The sequence below is a fragment of the Buteo buteo genome, chromosome 13 (genome assembly GCF_964188355.1).
Source record: "Buteo buteo chromosome 13, bButBut1.hap1.1, whole genome shotgun sequence".
Taxonomy (NCBI): Eukaryota; Metazoa; Chordata; class Aves; order Accipitriformes; family Accipitridae; genus Buteo; species Buteo buteo.
This window is the reverse complement of record NC_134183.1, coordinates 263,254-284,905: the sequence shown is the minus strand read 5'-3', so window position 1 is coordinate 284,905 and position 21,652 is coordinate 263,254. Positions and strand designations below refer to the sequence as shown.

Below are 21,652 nucleotides of genomic sequence, written 5' to 3'. Positions count from 1 at the left end.
TTCTCCTGGCAGCGCCAAGAACAAGAGCTGCGGTGAGCCCCGGGCCCTCGGGGCCCTGACTCCCCTCTTCTGCGTTCTGGTCCCTCCCTGCCCCTCCCCTGGTCCCCTCTCTTTCCCACACCGCTGCCTTTTTTTTTTTCTTTTTTTTTTTTTTTTTCTTTTTCTTTCCTCCCTTGTACCTCTGATACTGAAAAGCCGGTGGAAGAAACTCCCTAAGACTCGTTTTGGAGTTTTAGAAAGCAGGCATTCTTCATTGCAGCGCTGGATGCACGGGGGATAGTTCCACCTAGCGTGCATGCCACAGCTTTAGCACAAACAGGTTATACAGAATAACTAATTGCATGTTAATCAGATTAGAATGCATATACGTAAAAACGATGGCAACCGATTCGCATAGTACTGCCTACATCCGATCACGCGCAATGAAGGATCCATTTGAGTCGAAGGGCTGCTTTTGCGACCACCGACCCATTTGAAGTTCTTGCTGGCTGTCCTTGAAGTCTTTATTCTTGTCCTTGTTCTTTGATCTTGAAGCTCAACGCAGTTTCAATCACGTGTGGTCAGTTTCAGCATTGTTCTCATCTAGCGTACAGGAACATCTAGTCATAAGAGCAAAGAACTGCAAAACTTAGGAGTACCTACCTCTGCTAGTCGATTGCTTGGCTATACTTTTGTCTATTGTTTCAATGGTAGTGTTAGTATAAGATTTCTAATAATTATTTACCAAATCTCACTTTTGCAGTCACCTAGCAGCAAACCAGTTTCCACAGCTGGTACAAAATATTAAAACCGTCCCAATATTTAGACGTGCCATACAGAATGTATGGAAATAGGCTATCAGAGGTGTCTGAGGGGCAGGGGGAGCGCCGGGGGGGCGCCCCGAGCCCCGGAGCGGACTCGCTGGCGGGACTCGATAGGCACGCGACTGACTGAATAAACGCTGGCCGGCCGTCCTCTTTGCCCCCCGGGCTGCGTTTGCGCTCCCTTTGCACGGGGCGAGGGGCCGTGAGGGAGCCCAGGGGAGGAGGAGGAGGTGAGGCGCTGGGGGGGTCGGGCCGTGCCCCCCCTGTTCCTGCTGGGCTCCGGCTGTTGCAAGTATTCTGGTAAAGAAATCAAAATTTAATCACATAGAAGAGTTAGGTTTGATTAAGAAGTAAAATTGTGAAGCATAACGTATAGGATTGTTAAGTTTGAAACGTAGCCATAGAAACTTTAGGAGCTGTGTTACGTGTGACTCTAGGAACCTTAACATTGTTAAAGTTTGAAAGAGCTAACCCTAGAAACCTCACCAGGAAGTTACTGGCTTTTCTACGTTCTGTTTCAGGAAACCAAGGAAACTGTCGTGGACACCAGTTTGCTGCTTGGAAACCCCCTTACCCTTCCCATCTCGATTTGAGGATCGAAGATGCCAGTCAGCAGAGCTAAGTGTCACTGACCAATGATTGTTTTTAAATAAGGCTATTGATAAGGTTATATAATCAAAGGACCGATCATTATAAAGGTTAAATTAAAGAACGAGCATAGTATGCATTTTTACAGAAGGAGCTTAGGTAACAATGACCTGACAGAAAAAGTCTGTGAAAACTGGTGGATTTTGATACTACGTGGGGCACGCCTTTGGAGGAGCGATCCACCGTGTCCCCAGCGCTGCGATAAACGAAGTGCCCGCTTCTTAACTTCACGTTGGTGTTAAGGAGTTTTATTCTGGATTTTGGTAACGGTTTTGGCGACCCAGATGGGACCTTGCGAGTGAGACTGGACGAGATCGAGTGTCGATCGAACTCCGGCCGGCACCGAGGCATTCTCGGGGAGAACCGTCACCCTCGACTCGCAAAGCTCCTCGCAGCGTTCCCTGGAAAAAAGGTGAGGCGCCGCTGCTTTGGAATTTGTTTGGAAAGCCTGCCTGTGAGGCGTGGCGAAAGCTTCGCAGGGTTGGGGCTTGGAGGGTCCCCGTCTGCAGTGGAAGCCTAGGCGTCTGCCCGTAAGTCATAAGCGAAAGCTATTGCTGGGTTGGACTTTGTGTATTATTTGGGACAATTGTCATTTGCATTTGTTTGGTAGTTGGTATTTGAATGTATAGAAGTATAATGGCATTAGCAAAATTGTTTAAGAATAAGAGTGCAGGAAATGGAACTGCTGATGAAAAGATACCAAAAACATCAGCGTCGGGATGTTTATTGGCACGTTGGGGTGAGTTGCAGGAAAAATGGTAAACAAACAGAACTTTGAGTTACAATACTATATTGCGATTACTGTCGTTTTGTAGGCGAGAGAGTAACTGGAATAAAGTGCCATATGTAGATTTGTTCTTTTTAAGTGAACGTATCTGACGGGGACCGGAAGGGAGTCTCCCAGCAGAACCTCTGGTTACGGCTAAACTGGGAGACCAGAAAATTGAATTTGCATTGACACTAGAGTCACCTTTTCAGTTTTAAATACCTTAGAGGGAGAGTTAAGTTTTGAAGAAATTGGTGGTGTCGGTGCAACAGGTGAACGAGAAACTAGACCCTTCTTTAAGTCTTTAACAATGAAATTAGGAAAGCAACGGGTCACTCGGCAGTTTTTGTATGTGCCAAATTCTCCTAAACTCCTGTTAAGGAGAGATCTATTTGAGAACTTAGAGGCAGAAATTAAATTTTAAAATGGAGAGATTAAAATTTTAATTCCAGAAACTAAACGTATCGAAGCAGTGGCTTTGTTGTTAACAGGATGGTTACCGACAGCAGAAGATTATACCAGTCAAAGTCTAATGCTGTAATTCCAATCGTCTGGACTGGGAAGTTCCCGGTAAATCCGAAAAGCAGAACCCGTGAGAGTTGATTTAAAGCCAGGATGGAATCCGGTAAGAATTAAACAATACCCCCTAAAACCGGAAAGTCAGAAAGGGTTAGTAATGGTAATACAAAAATTTTTAAGATACAAATTGTTAATAGAATGTGAATCCAGATATAACACCCCGATCTTGCCTGTTAAAAGGCTAATGAAAAAGATGATAGATTAGTTCAAGACCTCCTCAGAGCAATAAATCAAATAGTACAAGATATTCATCCGGTAGTAGCAAATCCTTATACTTTGTTAACGACCCTAACGGAGAAACAAGAATGGTTCACAGTGTTAGACCGAAAAGATGCCTTTTTCCGTATTCCCTTGGATCCCAATAGTCAAGAGGTTTTTGCTTTGGAATGGGAAAATCCTGAGACTGGGAGAAAAACACAATATACGTCGACAGTCTTGCCTCAAGGCTTTAAGAATAGTCTTACCGTTTTTGGAAATCAATTGGCACGAGACTTAGAGATTTGGAAGAAAGAAAGTAATCAAGAAATCTTGCCGGAATATATGGATGATCTGTTAATTGTAGCTGAGACGGAAGAACAATGCACAAAGTTAACTATTAACTTTTTGAACTTTGGGGGAATCAGTGGATGTCGAGCGTCAAAAGAAAAAAAACAAATAACCCAGAAAGAAGAAACTTATTTAAATGAGTTTTAAAATCCTAAAAGGGCAGAGACAATTGGGAACTGAGAGAAAAGAGGCAATTTGTCGTCTCCCCGAACCTAAGACTAAAAAAATTAATGACGAGCATTTCCGGGAATGGTCGAGTGGTGTCACCTGTAGATTATAAATTGTGGCTTGCTGGCCTGACCTTGATAGGAGCAGCTCAAAACCTCAAACAACGGATTGGACCGATGCCGAGCAAGCTACTTGCCAAGAATTGAAACAGGCTGTAATAGGGGTGCCAGCCCTAGGCCTGCCAGATCTCACAAAGACACTTGAACTTTTTGCTCGTGAAAGAAGAGGTATAGCTCTGGGTATCCTGGCCCAATATTTAGGGCCAAGTGGGCGAGCTGTGGCCTACTTCTCGAAGCGATTAGATAATGTGAGTCTGGGATGCTCTGGTCGTCCGAGAGCCGTCGCTGCAACTGTGCTACTGATCCAGGAAGCTCGTAAGTTTAACCTGAGGACAAAGGATTACTGTACGTTTCCCATATGATAACGGTTGTGCTAAAACAGAAAGGGGGGCATTGGGTATCCCCTAGCAGGATGCTGAAATACCAAGTGGTGTTGCTGGAACAAGATGATGTTTACCTAAAAACTACTACCACCGTTAGCCCTGTTGCGTTTTCAACAACCGCTCAAGTTAAAGGAGAACTGGAACGTGACTGCTTGCAGACAATCGAAAGAGTTTACTCCAGCCGACTGGATCTCTGAGATGTGCCGCTAGAAGAAACGGATTGGGAACTATATGCCGACGGAAGCGGTTCCATCTGTGAAGGAAAACGTTTATCAAGATAGACGACAACTACTGAGGAGGTAATTGCGTTGCCAGCTTTGCCTTCCACGATATCTGCCCAAAAGGCTGAATTGATAGCTCTCATTCGAGCTCTGGAACTAAGTCAAGGAAAGCGAGTCAACACTTGGACAGACTCAAAGTATGCTTTTGGAGCAGTACGCGCACATGGAGCGATGCGGAGAGAAAGAGGACTGTTACCTGCGCAAGGAACCACCATTCAGCACGCAGAACAAATACCGGAATTGTTAGAAACCATTCAAAAACCAACAGCAGTCACGATAGTGCACTGTAAAGCACATCAGTTAGGTAAGACCGGTCCGAACGCAGGTAACCGACTGGCTGATAAAGCTGCTAAAGAGGCTGCGGAAAAAGGCATCCTAGCACTAGTTCCAGAGAAAAGTATAAAGTTGCCTAAAGAAACTCCAAAGTATAACGAAAAAGATGAAGAATTAATTATTAGATTGCAGGCTAACAAAATGAAACAGGATAGGCTGTAACACCGACAGGTCAAATAAGAGTCCCACCCACAATAATAAGAGAAGTTGCCCGAGCTGAACATCACAAAGTATACTGGGGAACAGAAAGCGAAATATGACAAAGATTGCTTAAACAATTATAAGCGGATGTGAAATTTATATATAAAATTATCCCCGAATCAGTAATAAGATCATCTTTGGGATTATTAAAGAAGGAAATTTTTTTAGGAGAATATTAGCAAATTGATTTTATAGAATTGCCTTGAAAAGAAGGATCTATCCTAGTTTTAGTTGATATCTTTACTGGGTGGCCCGAGGCTTTCCCTCGTCGCACCAACAAAGCAAGGGAAGTAGTCAAAGTCTTGCTCAAAGAGATAATACCAAAATGTGGGGTGCCTGTAAGAATGTCATCTGACAATGGCTCTCATTTTATAGCAAAGATTAGGAGACGAGTTGAGCAAAGTATTATCTATAGATTGAGACTATCACACTCCACATAGACCACAAGCAAGTGGGGGGGGGGGGGGGGAGAGAGAGAGAGAATGAACTATACCCTTTAAGCAACAGTCGAGTAAAATTTGTCAGGAAACCTCACTCCTCACATGGGTTTAAGCATTACCCATGGCTCTATTAAGAATCAGAGTATAGCCAGAAAAGAAAGAAAATTGAAGTCACTATGAAATATTGTATGAAAGACCATATCGAGAGTCCTATGTTCTGAGTATCTTGAGTGCCTTTGGAGATAGGTTTTTAAAAGGTGTTATGATTTCTTTAAGCAGTTCTTTTCAGGAACTTTGTCAGTATGTCTCCACAGCTGGACCCTTAGAATTGGACGTAGCAGCGCATCCCTTCCGACCGGGAGATTAGATTGAATATATATGAAATCACGGAGAAGTGGAAAGGACCGTATCGAGTCACTTTAACAACCCTTATAGCAGTAAAGGTCTGGGAGAAGAACCTTGGCTTCATTATTCAAGAATAAAGAAAGCACCAACAAGAAATTGGAAGTCTAAAGAAACTGGCCCTTTAAACCTGAAAATCTATAAGTAAGTTTCACGTTATCTATTTGGGAAAACAGTTGTGTAAAGTTTATACTGTTGGGGTTGCTATTAGGAATATTGTCGAGGGCAGTAATCTTTTTCTGTGTTTATAGGGTTTATGTGGGTTTTTTTGAGGGGTTCTAAACATGAGATAAACAAAATGAAACAATTATTGTTTGAGCTATTAATCTTGATGTTAACCGTTTTTGTAATTTGGATTAAAAAAAAAATAAATCTAGTTTTGTAATTGATTCAAAGTTTGGTAAAGACACAAAGTTTAACCTCAGTAACAGCCTGCCTTCCGATTCCAAAGTCAGATGAAAATCTAGTTCCGTGGAGAATATTGACATTGAATTTAACCAAAACTTGAGAACAGATGTAGAACAATGAGAATCATTTTAGCAAATTAAATGGGATGGATTTAAAAGGCAATTGTTTTTTTTTAAATTTGAAAGAAGGAGTTATAGCGTTGTGAATTATAACATTACCAAACCATCCACCTCATGGACAAAAGAATTAATTTAATCGCCCTTCGGGAGAAACTTGTACAGGCACCCCTTGGGGCTGTCAGTTGCCCAAACCGTAGAGACAAGTGCAAAAAGGAACTTGGGATCATATTTGAAATATAAAACGCTGTTTAGAATTTACTGGAGTTCCAGGATCCTTGTTAGAGCCACCCAGAGTCGGGACCGTCTACGGAAATTTAGACTGCTTTAGACAACCAGAGAAAAATCACACATCCTAAACAGAGCTGTATGAAAGTTTATACTTGCAGCTCCTCTGACCCCAAACTCCAAAGACTTTCTCTAGTAGCTAAAGCTCTAAGATGGGGATGTATTTGTAGAAAGTATAATAATATTTTACATGATCTTTGGTCCCCTCTTAATGACGGAAAAAATTTAGCTTGGAGTTGACTGTATTAAAGGACAGGTGAAAAGTTCAGGGTTAACAGTTTGGGGGACTAGTGATGAGATATGATCCACTCATCTTTTCATGAAGGAGAAAAGCAAATCGTGGACTTTAGACTTAATAACTCTCTCCTCTCTCTGGAAGAAATCTCCCTTGTGGCCTCGCTGGTGGACCTGGGTAAATGGAAAAGATGATACCTGGCAATCGCCAAGTCTTAGAAGTAAAATAAGATGGGTATTCAAATCTGTATTTTGACCCCAGTTAACACCTCTTCCAAATGAGGTGACTCTTGACATCTTTCATTCAATCAAGGAAGTGCCTGCTGCTTAACTTCCCATGGGTGTTGAGGAGTTTTGTTCCGGGTTTCGGTCCCCCAGCTGCGGGCCGGGGCTGGAGGAGCCGCAGGTGCGGGCAGTGAGGCTGCTGGGGCTGGCCCCTCCCTGGAAAGGGGGGGCTGCCGGGGGAGGGGCCGGGGCGGGGCCGGTGGGAGCCGAGGCAGGAGCCGAGGCAGGAGCGGAGCAGTGGCGGGCTGCGGCTGCCCCTCGGGAGAAGGTGAGCGGGGCCGGGCGCCCCTCGGACCGCGAACGTCGGAGGCGGGGGTGGCCCGGGGGAGGTGGGGGCCGCCTGTGCCGAGGCCGGGGGCGGGGGGGGGAGCTGGGGGCTCACAGGGGGGCTGGAAGCACGTGCGCGCGGGGCGGGGGGGGGGGGCGGCGGCTCACAGGGCGGCTGGGAGCACGTGCGCGTGGGGGGGGGGTGCTCACCGGGCCCCGTGGCGGGGCTGCGCAGTCGCCCGGCGGGCTCCGGGGAAAGCCCCGAGGAGGACGGTGGGGTCCGTATCGCACGCACGGAGCGGCAGCGGGGCTGCGCCGTGCCGGGGCGGCGGCGGCGGGCGCTGGGCGAAGCTGGAGCCGGGCGGGGGGGGGCCGCGCCGTGCCGGGGCGGCGGCGGCGGGCGCTGGGCGAAGCTGGAGCCGGGCGGGGGGGGGCCGCGCCGTGCCGGGGCGGCGGCGGCGGGCGCTGGGCGAAGCTGGAGCCGGGCGGGGGGGGGCCGCGCCGTGCCGGGGCGGCGGCGGCGGGCGCTGGGCGAAGCTGGAGCCGGGCGGGGGGGGGCCGCGCCGTGCCGGGGCGGCGGCGGCGGGCGCTGCCCGAAGCTGGAGCCGGGCGGGGGGGAGGGGGGCCGCGCCGTGCCGGGGCGGCGGCGGCGGGCGCTGCCCGAAGCTGGAGCCGGGCGGGGGGGAGGGGGGCCGCGCCGTGCCGGGGCGGCGGCGGGCGCTGCCCGAAGCTGGAGCCGGGCGGGGGGGAGGGGGGCCGCGCCGTGCCGTGCCGGGGCGGCGGCGGCGGGCGCTGCCCGAAGCTGGAGCCGGGCGGGGGGGGGGGCCGCGCCGTGCCGGGGCGGCGGCGGGGGCGGGAGCGCGCTGGAGCCGCCCGGACCGGCGCTGGGGGCTCGGCGGGGACTGCGGCTGCGCCGGCGTGGGGGTGGGCGGAAACGGAAGCGGCGTCCCCTCGGGGTCAGGCAGCAGGGCAGGCTGCCTCCCGGGGCATGCCGGGAGCTGTAGTTTTCGCGGACTCGGCGGCCGGGCAGCAGCGCGGCTCTCGGGCGCGGCGTAGTCCTCGCTGCCGCCGCGGCCCCCGGAGTCCGACCAGGTCAGACTCAGGAGCGTTGCCGGTTTCGCGTGGTTTTCCGCGGGCTTCCCGCTGCGCCCGCTCCCCGACCAGCCGTGCGGACGCGCCTCCCGGGCGCATGCGCCGTCCTGCGCGTGGGGCAGCCCGGCGTTCGCGCGCCGGCTCCGGCCCCTCCGGCGCATGCGCGGTGTCCGGGAGCAGCGTGGCGGCGGCGGGCGAGCGCCGAGACCGCGGGTGAGGCGAGCGATCCCCTCCGGCGGGGGCCGGGGCGGGGGCGGTGGCGGGGGGGTGCCTCCTGCCTGCCGGCCGCCCGGGGCTGGCGGGACGGGAAGCTGCGAAGCGGCCGCTGCGGCGGGCTCCCGGTCCGCCGGAGGCGAGCCGGGCCAGGGCAGCGCCGGGCACTTCCCCGAGAGCCGATAGAAGGGAAGAGGGGACGGAGGCGGGCACCCCCCAGGCGCGGCCAGCGGGCGCCTCCCCGAGTCGCCGGAGCTCCCCCGGCGCCTTCCCCCGGCCCCGCTCGGCCCGTCCGGCTGCCCCCAGCTCCAGCCCCTCCCCTGAAGCCTGTGCTGTAGCCGCAGGCAGCCCCCGAGCCCTGTCGTGAGGGCAGCAAGCTGGCCCTCCGATGTTCTCGAGTCTCCCTGAACGTGGGTGCCGTTAGCAGCGGCGCGGGGAACGAGCGGTGTCTGCGGAAGCCCCTGCGGAAGGAGGGGCTCCGGCCGGGGTCGAGCTACGCTAATAACGGTCACTGCTGCCTCTTTCCCTCTCCCAGAGGCCACGCTGTGAGTGCGGTTGTCCGCTCGTCCCCGGGGATGCCGTTGACTGCAGCAGCCTCAGGCTCGCGTGGGCTGTCTCTGCCTGGCCTCCCTCTCCTCGCGGCGCGGGAGCACAGAGGGACAGGCGGAGCGCTTGCTGGCTGTGGACGGGAGCTGCTGAAGCTGGAGAGGCCACAGAAAGGTAGAGAAGAAGAAACGGAAGGCCGGCCGGCAGCTGCCTCCCGCTGCAGGCAAGAGAGAGCCTGCCTCTCTGGGTGTGGGAGGATCCCTCCTCGTAGTCCACAGCAGGTCAGACCGCCAGGGTCTGTATGCATGACCAGCAGCGCGGTACGGCCACGTAGTGAGCGAGCGAGCGAGGCTACGTGTCTAGGGGGCCTCATCTCGTAAGAGCTGCGAGGCGCTCGCGTGTTCCGTTATGTGGAGGACAGCCAAGCGACTGCAGTTACAGAAGAGGAGGGCAGGAGAGAAGGAGAAGGAAGATTCTGAGCTGGCAAGGCCTCCTGGCAGCTCCAAGAGCGAGAGCTGTGGTGAGTGCTGGGCCCTCGGGGCCCTGTCGCTCCTCTTGTGCGTCCCGGTCCCTCCCTGCCTCCCCCTCGCTTTCTCATGCTGCTGTGACGTTTGGGGTTTGTTTTTGTGGTTTGTTTTTTTTTTTTTAATTTTGCTTCCCTGTACCTCTCCTCTTCTGTCTATTCTCTTGTCCTGCTCCCTCTTCCTCTCCCTACCCCCACCCCCGTCTTTGTCCTGCAGCCAGTTGCTGTTTTTTCCTTTTCCATCTCCTTGTCCTGATCTGCATCCGCCTCTTTCCCCGCCTCCCAATTTCTCTGGCCTGTTCTCTGGCGTTCTTTTCCTCTCTGCGCCTCTATGTGCTGCTCCGTGTCCCTGCCTTCCTATCTCTCTTCTTCCTACGTTCTGTTTCTCTCTCTCGCCCTTTGTCTTGCTCGCTGTTGCTGTTTATTTTTGTCATTGTGGATCTCACTGGCCCTGTCCTCCTTCCTGTTCATCTCTTACTCTCTGTGACCCTTTGTGCTGCTTCCTGCCCCTTTTTTATTCACCCTCCCTCTATCTGCAGGGCTCCTGATACCTCGCTTTCTAATTCCCCACTGCCCCGTGCTTCTCACGGTCTTTGCCTTTCTCGCTCTCTCTCTCTCGTCGTCATCGTTCTTGTCTGTCGCTCTGTCTTGCTTCCTGTCCCGTCGTTTCTCGCTGTATCCCTTTGTCCCGCTCCCTGCTCGTATTCGTATTCCTCTCTGTCCTGAGGACCGTCCCAGTTTTTGATCTCCGTCCTGCCGCTGTCCTGATTTTTCCTTCTCTGCCATGTTCCCTGTCCCTCTTTCTGTCTCTTTTCCTCTGTCCCTGCTGCTTATTTCTCCATCTCTGTCCAGACCCCTGTCCCTTCCCCCCCGCCTTGCTGTCCCTCTGCCTTGCTTTCTTTCGCTACCTTTTCTGTCTGTCTTTCTCTGCCCCCTTCCCTCTCCCGCCCTTTCTAACTGTGTCCCCCTGTCCAGCTAGCTGTCGCTGCTTTCTTTTTTCTGTTCCTCAGTATTTTTTTTCTTTTTTCCATCTCTCTCTCCCACTGCCCATCGCAGTTGGTTTTTTTTCCCCTCCGATGCTGGCCTGCTCTTTGTCCCTTTTGTCTGTCTCCTCTCTGTCCTTCTGTCATGCTCCCTGTGTCTATTTAATCCCTTCATCTCTGTCCTGCAGCCCGTCGCTAATTTTTTTTCCTCTTCCGTCCCTTTGTCCTGCTCCCCGTCCTTGTCTCTCTTTCCCTTGGTTCTGCCTCCCGTCCTTTTTTCCTTTCTTGCTCCATCTCTCTGTCCTGCTCCCTATCCCTCCCGCGCTCTCTCTGTTTCTGTGTCTTTCTCCTTGCCTTTCCCCACGTTGTCTGTCTTGTTGTTCCCTCTTTGGTTTTCTTGTTTTCCGGGTGGCTGGGCCCGGCTACCCGCGGGGGTGCTTCGGCTGGGAGGTTTGGGGTGGGGGGCCTGGCCGTGCCGGTGATGGCGGGGAAATAAAGCCTGAAATGGCAATCGAGAAGCGACGCCCTGCCTGTGCTGGGGCTGCCCTGGAGAGGCGTGGGGCCGGGCCCTCTGCAGGTCCCGAGCGCTCCCCGAAACTGCGCGTGGGGCCCCGGGGGCGCAGGGCTGTGGGGTGGCTACGCTCGGCGTCGCCCGTGGGCACTGCAGGGTCAGAAATGGAGAACAAGTTTTCTGTTCCTGGGGCTTGACAACAGGCTCGCGTGGCTGATTTGGGGGCTCGGAAACAGACCGAGCTGCGCGGCTTTGGGCCCAGAAACAGAGGTCCGGCCCTGCGTGTTTGGGCCTTGAGAACAGGCTCAGCGGCCGGGTTTTTTGGCTCCCAAACGGGCCCCGAGTCAGCTGGTGTGGGGGCCAAAAGCGGGAGCCGGCTTGGCTGGTTTTGCAGGCGGGTGGGAGGGTGTTGGGGGCTGCGGGGGGAAGCGGGGGGCGGGCAGGGTGCGTGGTCCCTCCCCGTAGATGGGGGTCTGGTTGTGTGGGACGCCGAAGTTCGGGAGGCCGGCACGCAGCAGGCCGAGCTCAACATCTGCGATGGTCTGTGGGGGGGAAAGGCGCTTTTCAGACCCCACGTGCCCTCTTTGAGTCCAGCTGTTCTTTCTGCGCCGCTCAGAATAGTTATTAAGTAATTAATCGCCCAAACTTAACGAATATTTACTTGGCGTGTAACTCTGCTGTTTAATCCTAATGCTCCAGTTCTGACAGCAGTTGATATGCAACCTTATGGAAAGCCGAGACCGTTGCACGTAGCTGGAGCTTGTAAGGAGAAGCAGCTGAAATCAGCCGGAGCTTCAGTGCGGAGCTGGGGCTTCAAGGAGCCAGAACTGTAGCAAGCGGGAGCTGGAACGAGGCGGGGTGTCCGCTGTCTGGAGTGTGCATTAGCCAGAGGCAAAAGTACCTGCGGCTGTAACGAGCAGGGGGCGCGATTAGCTGGAGCGTCTTTTCGCTGGCGCGTCCGTCGGCCGGACTGCGCTCCCAGCACGGCCGAAGAGCGGCCGGGCGCAGGCAGGGCTGTCCGCAGCAAGCAGCTCCGAGCAGCAGGGAGGTGAGTTGTCCTTCTGCCAGCGGGGAGCCCGGCCTCTTCCCTCGGGCATGCAATCCACACCACGCTCCTCTCTCTGCGTGGAGTGTCTCTCCCGGTCCGTTCCCGCGGGCAGAAGCGAGGTGGGGGTCCCCCGGCTCACCTGGGGCAGCCCCCCCCGCCCCGCGAGGGGGCGCGGGCGAGGTGCCGTCGTCCCCTCGGTACCGGGCAAAGGGGAGAGAAACCGGCTGGCGGGAGCTCCTGGGGTGCAGAGCCCTTCCGGCAGAATCCTCCCCTGTCTTTTCACCGTTGGCTGGGTGTGACAAGCAGGTTCATTTCTTTGTCTCCTCTTCTCCTAGCGTCACCTTCCGCGTCACACGAAGAAAATCCTGCGTGGTTAGTTCCGCTTGCTGCTCAGGTAATCGCACGTATCGGGCTGGGGGAGCGGAGAGAAACACTTGCGAGTTCGAGGGCACTACAGATGCTCCACGTTAAACCCACAGAGAAGGCAAATTTGCTGCTAGAGCCGAAAAGCTGATGGAAAAATTGCTGTTAACAGATCGTGCCCTGTTCCTGAACTGGTCTCTTGATGTGTTTTTGTTTCAGGTGAAAGAATGAAATTTCCTGTCTGGTAAATTCAGAGCTGCCTGTTAGCTGCTTTAGGGGGTCGAGTGTTTCTCTTCTCTCTGTTCATACTGATTTTATGGGCAAGTTGGAAACAGCCTTTTACTTTTTTATGTATAACTGAATTTTTAGGAATATGTGGTGTCCTTGTAGTTCATTTTTGAGCACCTAGATGCCAGTAGAAATGTAATGAGTGAAACATGATGGGAACTGGTACTTGATTTTTATTTGGGTTTGGTTTTTTTTTTTTCCCTTCCCCATTAAGAGTGTTGAGGGCATGTTGTCCCGTGGCACAATCCCCATTCCGTTCAGCGGAGTCTTCAGTCTAGGACTTTTAAGTGAGAAAGTTTGTCCTTCCAAAAAGGGACTAGCCATTCCTAGGACCGAGGCATAGACTTGCAAGGAGAGTCGCTTAAGTACGTGATCGGAATGAAAGCCAACTTTCAGCTGATGTTGCTGCTGTTGGTCTTTGCTTTCATTGATTTCTCCACCACTCCCTCGTGGTTGGGAGCTCTGAATTGTAATGTTTTTCAGTCTCTAACACATTTCCACCCCCACCCCTCAAAAAAAGGAGAGGCAGTGTCTAAAAGTTAATTAGTTTCCTCACAAATGCGTGAGTAAATAAAATGTGAGTTATGATGATTAAAACCATAGAAATGACACCAGTCTTGCAGATCTGGACTATTTCTGAACAGGCATTCATCACACGCAAAAGTCGTCAGGGTACGGATCACCTGCGCTTCATGCTCTGGCAAGACAAAATGCTGAGGCAGGGATGAGCTCTGAAAGAAGAAGGGGAAAAAAAAAAAAAAAAAAGAAGGATACAGGGTCACGGTTTTGTTTTGTTGTTGTTTGTTCTTCGAGAGTGCAATATTGACTGGTGCCAGCCTGCAGAGCTCTTCTGCTGCCTGACCTCTCCTTCTCTTTCATGGCTGTAGTTGTCGTTTGGATAATTGTAGAAGAGCAAGCAAGTTATTTGCCTCTGTGAATGTGCTGGTAATACCAGGAAGGCAAATGCTTGAACCAGTAGTGAATAACTGGGCTACGAGTAGAATTTCTGAAGGAAGAACAGCAGCAGCAACAGGAAGCAAATAGCAAGTGACCAAAAACTTGCGTGTGTCACAGGCATCAAAGCTTTCTTGCCGAATGTTGTTTGGCAATGTGTTCCAAATGGCTTTTTTTGGTAAACGTAAATTTTCAGGAAGTTCAGGGCTGCGTGTGGCAAAACGTGTCCCTCTGCGTACGCGTCCTGCTACGGAAATAGCACGGGTCAGTGGCAAGTCCGGCGGCCGGGCTGCTGTTCCCTGCTCTCGACGTTGCCGTAGTAGTGTTGCAGTATTTAGACCTTCACGGACGGGCTGAGGAATGGAAGGAGAATGCCCGTTTTCTGTAAGGGCTCAGAATGCCGACCCTTTTCTCTGCCTGCCGCTCCCCTGTGCGTGAGATGAAGCTGTTTTATTTTTCTCCCTTGTTCCTGGTCTAAATATTTCTGGAGCTGTTGCTGCTGTGGGTTTGCAATTGGCGTTACTGCGTTTTTGTAGCGTTCTGGCGATGGGTCGTTTCTACTGTGGCGGAGCGTCGAGATACGGTTTTCGGTTTAAAGCGTCAGAAACTACGTTCACCGGAACCGGTAACTCGGGGCGTAGGGGAAGCCGATCCGGCGCGTGCAGCTGTGCTCGCAGGGGTGCTCGGTGGCTCCTCATCAAAACGGCAGGGTGTGTGCGTGGACATCCGTAGGGTTGCGCTCTGGGTCCGAGAGCGTTAACGTATTTTTGCTGTTGGAAGATGGAATGGAGCGTGTGCCTGTTAAATCTCAGGGCGGTCAAAAGCTAGGAGGGACCCTGAGCGGGTTTGGTGGCACAACTGCGGTTTTAAAAGATCTTGCCCGTTTGGAGCAACGGCCTGGAAAAAATGATTCTTTTTTTGCAACGAGGCAGTTCACAAGGACAGATGTGTTGCTGTGCTCTCTAGCAAAAATACTCAACTTGGGACGTATAGCCTCGGCTATACTAAGGCTTGACAAAACGTAGGTAGGTCTCTATGTGTGTCACCTGCGTGTATCTAGGAAAGTGAGTTCTAGTGAAAGTAAAGTTGCCAGTGAGTCAAAAAAGAAAGGGAAAAAAAAAAAAAGGCACAGTTGTCTGAAAAATGCAAAAGCTCTAGTGGCCTGTGTCAACAACCGTACCGAAGATGACGCAAAAATAGTTTTTCCTCCGCTCAGTCGTACTGTCTTCACAAACCTTCACAAAAAAAAAAAAAAAGGCAGCTTTGGATTCCTCCCCAGCTTTGTGCTAATGTTTTTTTTTTTTTTTTTTTTCTTCGCTCAGCTGGATGTCAGCTGGCACCGTTTTGCCGTGGTTGCCCTTTCTTCTGCCGTGGCGGTACGAGACAGATGGAAAGATTCCGTAGAGGCCTGCAAGTACAAGGTACGCCTACGATGTGTGTCTGCGTTTTTCCAAAGGTACTTGCGGTACGGACTTTAACGTTGAGAGTGTGCCAGCTCTCCTTCTACTTTTTTTTACATGAAATATTTTAACACAAATACTAAAAATAAGTTCTGTTCTGGAGCATGTTACACCTATACAAAGTTTACTTCCCTCAGTTTATTTTCTCTTCCTGAAAGCATAATCTTCTGTTTCTGTGTGCTTGCTAGTAAATGATACTGTGAAACTAATTTTGTACTAAAAGAGGGAAGAAACTGTTCGTAAGAGTTCAGCTGTTCAGAAGAAACAGACTTTGTTTTCATGATAAAACCTTTATGCTTTTACAGTCAATGATTTTTTTTTTTTTTTTTTAAATATCTTATAGTAGTACTCAAAAACGTTACGGAGATAATTAGCATCTGTACTAAAAGCAGTCAAGGTCAAAGAAGAGACGCGGGCAAAACGGGACAAATGGGCGTCGCATCTGTGTGTTTTCCAGGCTTTCCCAGGAAGCATTAGCAGCCTTGTAACTAGTGACAGTGAGTCCTGAGGTGGTTTTGATGAGTTACTGCTTCAGGAATGTATTTTTTCCTTTAACCTACAGTGTGTAATTTTGACTTCAGTTGGAAAGAGATTTTCCAAAATGGAAGTCTTTCTCTCTCAAAGAAATTTTGTTTTAGGAACTTCCCATCAGAGTGGATCTTCAGAGGTGATCGACTTGACAGTAGAAGTCATCAGTAACAAGACTTTTCACTCTCTTTAAAAAAAGAGGAAAAAAAAAAAAAGTCAATTTCCTTCCAAAGACCCAAGCACAGCCCATCTTCCTAAAGTCGATGGCATCACTGGTCTTTGGTTTCTCAGTTGTAACAGTCGAGATAACATGAAAACGTGTTGCTCTGCATGCTTCAGTACTGCCAAAAGCATTAGGAAACCCACCAGTCCTTTTTGGTAGTGTGAGGTATTGCAGCGCTGGGGATTTTACAAATTGACTTGCATTGTTTAAACTGTAACTGCCAAATAGCTGTAGTATATGATTTGTTAGGTGTATGTAAGCAGTTAGGTATTTGTCTAAACATTTAAAAAGAGAGGCAACTGAATGTTATGGGTTTTTTTCCCTGATGTTTTGACGGAGTGCTCTGAAGTACTTTCTTTCTGTCTGGCTTTCAATGGTGCATTTCCCTGGCAGTTCAGTAGCACCTCTCTTGGGCAGCTCAGCTGGCCAGGTGTCCCTCCGCGTTATGCAACACGCACAAAAACCCCTAGTCCCATTAAAACCGTGTACTTTGGAGAGAGATAATTTAATGGTATGAATTCAGAGCTGTGCAAGTTAAGGTAATGGAAAAGGAAAATCAAATACTTTTATAGTATAAGTATTTTTATTGGATGTATATAAACATGGGCACACCTTTTTAGTGTAAAGTGAATGATTGAGATTTATTCTTTATTTTTCATTTTGCTCTTTGAAGTTTTCCACTTTGCTTTCAGCTTTATTCACCAAACAAGCAAGATGCAAAGCAGCAGCAGCAGCGCAAGGGCTGTAGCTGTTGCGGTGGATCCGTAAGCGTAGATTCTGATTGTGTACGACCTCGTCCCGCAGCCTCCCGGGGTTATCTCCCTGCAGCAGTGCTGTAAGGAAGGGAGGAGACGTTTTCCAACACCGGCGAGAGTGTTTACTTGTATGCTAAGAAGGTGTTCAAAATGGTATCGATTAGCCTAAGTGCTGATTTTAAGTGTTCAAATCGCTCTTAACTTGTAAAGGAGGTGGTGTATTTCGAGCTGACCTGTTTACCTGGAATCCTCCTTTAGCTCAGCGACTCTTCTTGTGCACCCCCAGCCTCTGCTGGCAGGGCGGTATGAGAAGCTGGAAGGTCCCTGACTTAGTCTAAACGCTGCTTAGCAACAACTACAGCATCGGGGTGTTGTCAACATTGTTCTCATTCTAAATCCAAAATGGCCCTGTACCAGCTAGTCAGAAGAAAATGAACTTTATTCCAGCCGAAACCAGGACAACCCCAAACCCCCTGAGTCTGGGTCTGCAATGGAAAAAACCAAACAAATTTGGGACTCCTGGGAAAGCCAAATCCGCCTGGATTGGTGCAGCTGGAAAGCAAAAAACCCACCCCATTTTCATGCACAAAACCGCAACCAAAAGATCACCCCTTTTTATGTTGTGGAAAAGCACTGAAACACACCCCAAACTGAGTATTTTGAAAAAGCAGAAAACTCCCCAGTTTGGGGAAGATTGGGGGTGAAGCACAGGCAGTTTGAGGGGTGTTGCTGGGGGTCCTCCCAGTGTGGATTATCTGGTGTGGGTGCTTTGTTGCGGGTTATCCCAGGCGAGTTACCTGCTGTGGATCATCCTGGGTGGACTCCCTGGGGTAGGTCATCCCCACCCATGTCCCCCCATGCACCTTTGTACCCTCACCTACCCTCCCCCCCCCCCCCCCCCCCGCGTGTGTTTCTCCCCCATATGCCCCCTGCTGCTCCAGCCCACCCCCTTCACCCATGCGAGTTTTTAACCCATGCGAGTTGTTTCCCCCTGCATCCCCTGCTCTTCTGTCTCCTGTCCCGTCCCCCCCCTTCTTCTTTTCCCTCCTCCATATTACACACACCCCCCCCCCCCCCCATCATCCGTCAGGCTCCAGACCCCTGGCATGCTGCCTGCACCCCATTCTCTGTCATTTTTTCTTCTTCTTTTCCTTGCAAGTTGTTGTTGTTGTTTCTTTTTAATGATTAGACTGTTTTCGTTTCAAGCCACGAGTTTTCTCACTTTCGCCCTTCCGATTGTCTCCCCGTCCCACTGGGGGCCGGGGAGCGAGTGAGCGGTCACGTGGGGCTTTGTTGCTGGCTGGCGTTAAACCACGACACGAGGTGAGTTGCAAGCCCTGCCTGGCTAATGCTGGAGGCTCTCTATGTTTCTTTTGCCATCTTGACGGGCCGTCCTTGTTCTTCATTGCCGCTTTATAGCGAGCGCCTCTCGCTCTGTAAGCGGCAGTACTGGGGCCGTGCAGGTACTGCCTGTTGCAGGCAGCAAAGGGCAATTGTGTCGCTTGCTGGCGGGAGCGGCAAGGAGTGCGGCGCCACGCTCCTGTAGGGAGCAAAGATGGAACCTCGAGGGCTCTACGGTCATCTGCTGAGGACTACTACTATCCCGACAGGCCTCTTTGCTATCCCTGCTTCACGGCTGCTTCCTTTGCACGCCGGAGGGCGGGGCGGTAAGTAACACCGTGCAGCGTCTCTTCCATAAGAGACAAGCCCCGCACAAGAAGCCTTGCGTGCGCGCAGGATTGGGAGAGCAGAGTTCTGACGGCACGGAGGTGAGGAAAGGTGCGCCCACCCCAACTGAGCCCCAGGGTGGCCAGGGTATCGCTCGCTTGCAGGTGGGCCGCTGGCATGTGGTGCGCTGGGACGCGGCGTTTCCTGCTGAACAGAGCTGCCCCTCTGGCACAGAGCAGCTTTGGGTCTCTTGTGGCCTGCCTTGAGGCTGTCAGCTGAACCAGGCGTTATTTTTTGGTTTTAAAATCTGTCGCCAGCATCTGTTGACTGGCTGCTGTCACTCCCGCAACCCTGATGCCACATGCAGAGGGCTACAGCAGTCCCTGGGGGCTTGGTCCAGGGGACCACCCCCCCTCCCCCCTGCCGTTTGCAGGCTCCCTGTGCCGCTTCTCCTCTCTAGATAATGGGGTGGGGGGGCAGGGACAGAAGCGAGCACCCGAATGGTCTGTTCTTTGCACTTGACTGCTGTAAGCGCTCCAGCCACTCGGGTGCTTTTTGGAACGGAGGCGATGAAGATGACTGCCCGGGCTGCGAGTGGGGAAAGGGCAGGGCAACGTAAGCCCCCAGTAAGTAGTTGCCGCCTGTGTCTGGTCTCTGCTGGGCTGAGGTGTCAGTCATCCCTCATCCAGCCGATGCTCCGAAGAGGATCGTTGTGGGGATGCTGCTGCCCGGCGACCAAAATGGGGTCCTACAGCTCGGAGGCTGCAAAGGCGCGGTGGTGCCCCTGTAACGGCACGCGTGGTCCAACGGTAACGGCAGTGCGGCACGGGGGGAGAGTGCCGGCGCGCTCGTTGCTTCCTCCCGGTAAGGAAACGCCGGTGCCGCCCCACGTGCGCGGTGTGGGCGGGCGCTCAGCGCGCAAAGCGCGGAACGGCAGCGCCGCCGCCTCGGGTGCTGCCGCCTTGTGGGCAAAGTGTGGTACTGCAGCCCGGCGTTCGCGCGCCGGCTCTGAGCCCTCCGGCGCGCCGTCCGGGAGCACCGTGGCGGCGCGCAGGGCGCGGGTCTCGGCGGCAGCGGGCGAGCGCCGGGCCCGCGGGTGAGGCGAGCGATCCGCTCCGGCGGTGGCGAGGGGTGCCTCCTGGCCGCCCGGGGCTGGCGGGACGGGAAGCTGCGAAGCGGCCGCCGCGGCAGGCTCCCGGTCCGCCGGAGGCGCGCCGGGCAGTTCCCCGAGAGCCGATAGAAGGGAAGAGGGGACGGAGGCGGGGACCCCCGAGGCGCGGCCAACGGGCGCCTTCCCCCGAGTCGCCGGAGCTCCGACGCGGGGTCGCGGCAACCGCGCATGCGCGGCGTCGCTCCTGGCGTTGCCCAGCAACCGGAGCGCGTTACGGCGGCTCGGCAACCGCGCATGCGCGGTGCGCCTTTTACGGCGCCTGCCGCTGTTGCCTGGCAACCAAAGCGCGACACGACGCCTCGGCCACCGCGCATGCGCGGCTGCGCGGTTTACGGCGCTCGTGCTGTTGCCCAGCAACCGGAGCGCGTTACGGCAGCTCGGCAACCGCGCATGCGCGGTGCGCCTTTTACGGCGCCTGCCGCTGTTGCCTGGCAACCAAAGCGCGACATGACGCCTCGGCCACCGCGCATGCGCGGCGACGCGGTTTACGGCGCTCGTGCTGTTGTCCAGCAACCGGAGCGCGTTACGGCAGCTCGGCAGCCGCGCATGCGCGGTGCGCCTTTTACGGCGCCTGCCGCTGTTGCCTGGCAACCAAAGCGCGACATGACGCCTCGACCACCGCGCATGCGCCGCGACGCGGTTTACGGCGCTAGTGCTGTTGCCCAGCAACCGGATCGCGTTACGGCAGCTCGGCAACCGCGCATGCGCGGTGCGCCTTTTACGGCGCCTGCCGCTGTTGCCTGGCAACCAAAGCGTGACACGACGCCTCGGCCACCGCGCATGCGCGGCGACGCGGTTTACGGCGCTCGTGCTGTTGCCCAGCAACCGGAGCGCGTTACGGCAGCTCGGCAACCGCGCATGCGCGGTGCGCCTTTTACGGCGCCTGCCGCTGTTGCCTGGCAACCAAAGCGCGACACGACGCCTCGGCCACCGCGCATGCGCGGCTGCGCGGTTTACGGCGCTCCTGCTGTTGCCTGGCAACCAAAACGCGGCACTGGCGTTCGGGAGCCGCGCATGCGCGGTGGCGCCTTTTGCCGCCCTCCTGCTGTTGCCTGGCAACCAAAACGCGGTACAGCAGCTCGGGAGCCGCGCATGCGCGGTAGCGGCGCGTTTCTCCTGCGCTCTCTTCCGCCACCTATTGAGCAGAGCTGGGTACTGCGGCTGGGGTGCCGCGCATGCGCGCTGGCGCGTTGTGCCAAGCGCTCGCCGCTGCCACCCCGCGACCAATGTTCGGTACTGCAGCTCGGAGGCTGCGAGTGCGCGCGGCTGCCCCGGTCCTGCACGTGCCGTCCGACGGTAACGGCAATGCGGCACCGGCGGGAGGTGCCGCCGCGCTCGTTGCTTCCTCCCGGTAAGGAAACGCCGCCGGCAAGGAAAGCTGGCACGGGCTGTCGCTGCCCGGCCTCCCTCTCCTCGCGGCGCGGGAGCACGAAGGGACAGGCGGGGCGCTTACCGGCTGCGGGCAGGAGCTGCTGCGGCTGAAGCTGGAGAGGCCACAGAAAGGTAGAGAAGAAGAAATGGAAGGCCAGCCGGCCGGCAGCTGCCTCCCGCTGCAGGCAAGAGAGAGCCTGCCTCTCCGCGTGTGGAAGGATCCCTCTTTGTTGTCCGCAGCAGGTCAGACCGCCGAGGTGCGCCACAGGGTCCGTATGCAGCACCGACGGTGCGGTACGGCCACGTAGTGTGCGAGCGAGCGAGGCTCCGTGCCTGGGAAGCCTCGTCTTGCAAGACCTATGAGACACGTGTTCTCCTAGGGGGAGGACGGCCGTGCCGCCGGAGTTACAGAAGAGGAGGGGAGCGGGAGAGGGGCAGAAAGAAGCGTCTGAACTGGCAAATTCTCCTGGCAGCGCCAAGAACAAGAGCTGCGGTGAGCCCCGGGCCCTCGGGGCCCTGACTCCCCTCTTCTGCGTTCTGGTCCCTCCCTGCCCCTCCCCTGGTCCCCTCTCTTTCCCACACCGCTGCCTTTTTTTTTTTCTTTTTTTTTTTTTTTTTCTTTTTCTTTCCTCCCTTGTACCTCTGATACTGAAAAGCCGGTGGAAGAAACTCCCTAAGACTCGTTTTG

At 53.6% G+C, this 21,652-nt stretch overlaps 1 long non-coding RNA gene across 1 annotated transcript; it reads left to right on the top strand.

The window, feature by feature from the left end:
• Positions 1 to 12,022: 12,022 nt before the first annotated feature.
• On the top strand, positions 12,023 to 15,828 carry LOC142038569 (uncharacterized). Its single transcript, XR_012652601.1, has 3 exons — positions 12,023 to 12,183; positions 12,519 to 12,577; positions 15,111 to 15,828. It is a non-coding gene; the product is annotated as an uncharacterized LOC142038569 (long non-coding RNA).
• The last annotated feature ends 5,824 nt before the right edge of the window (positions 15,829 to 21,652 follow it).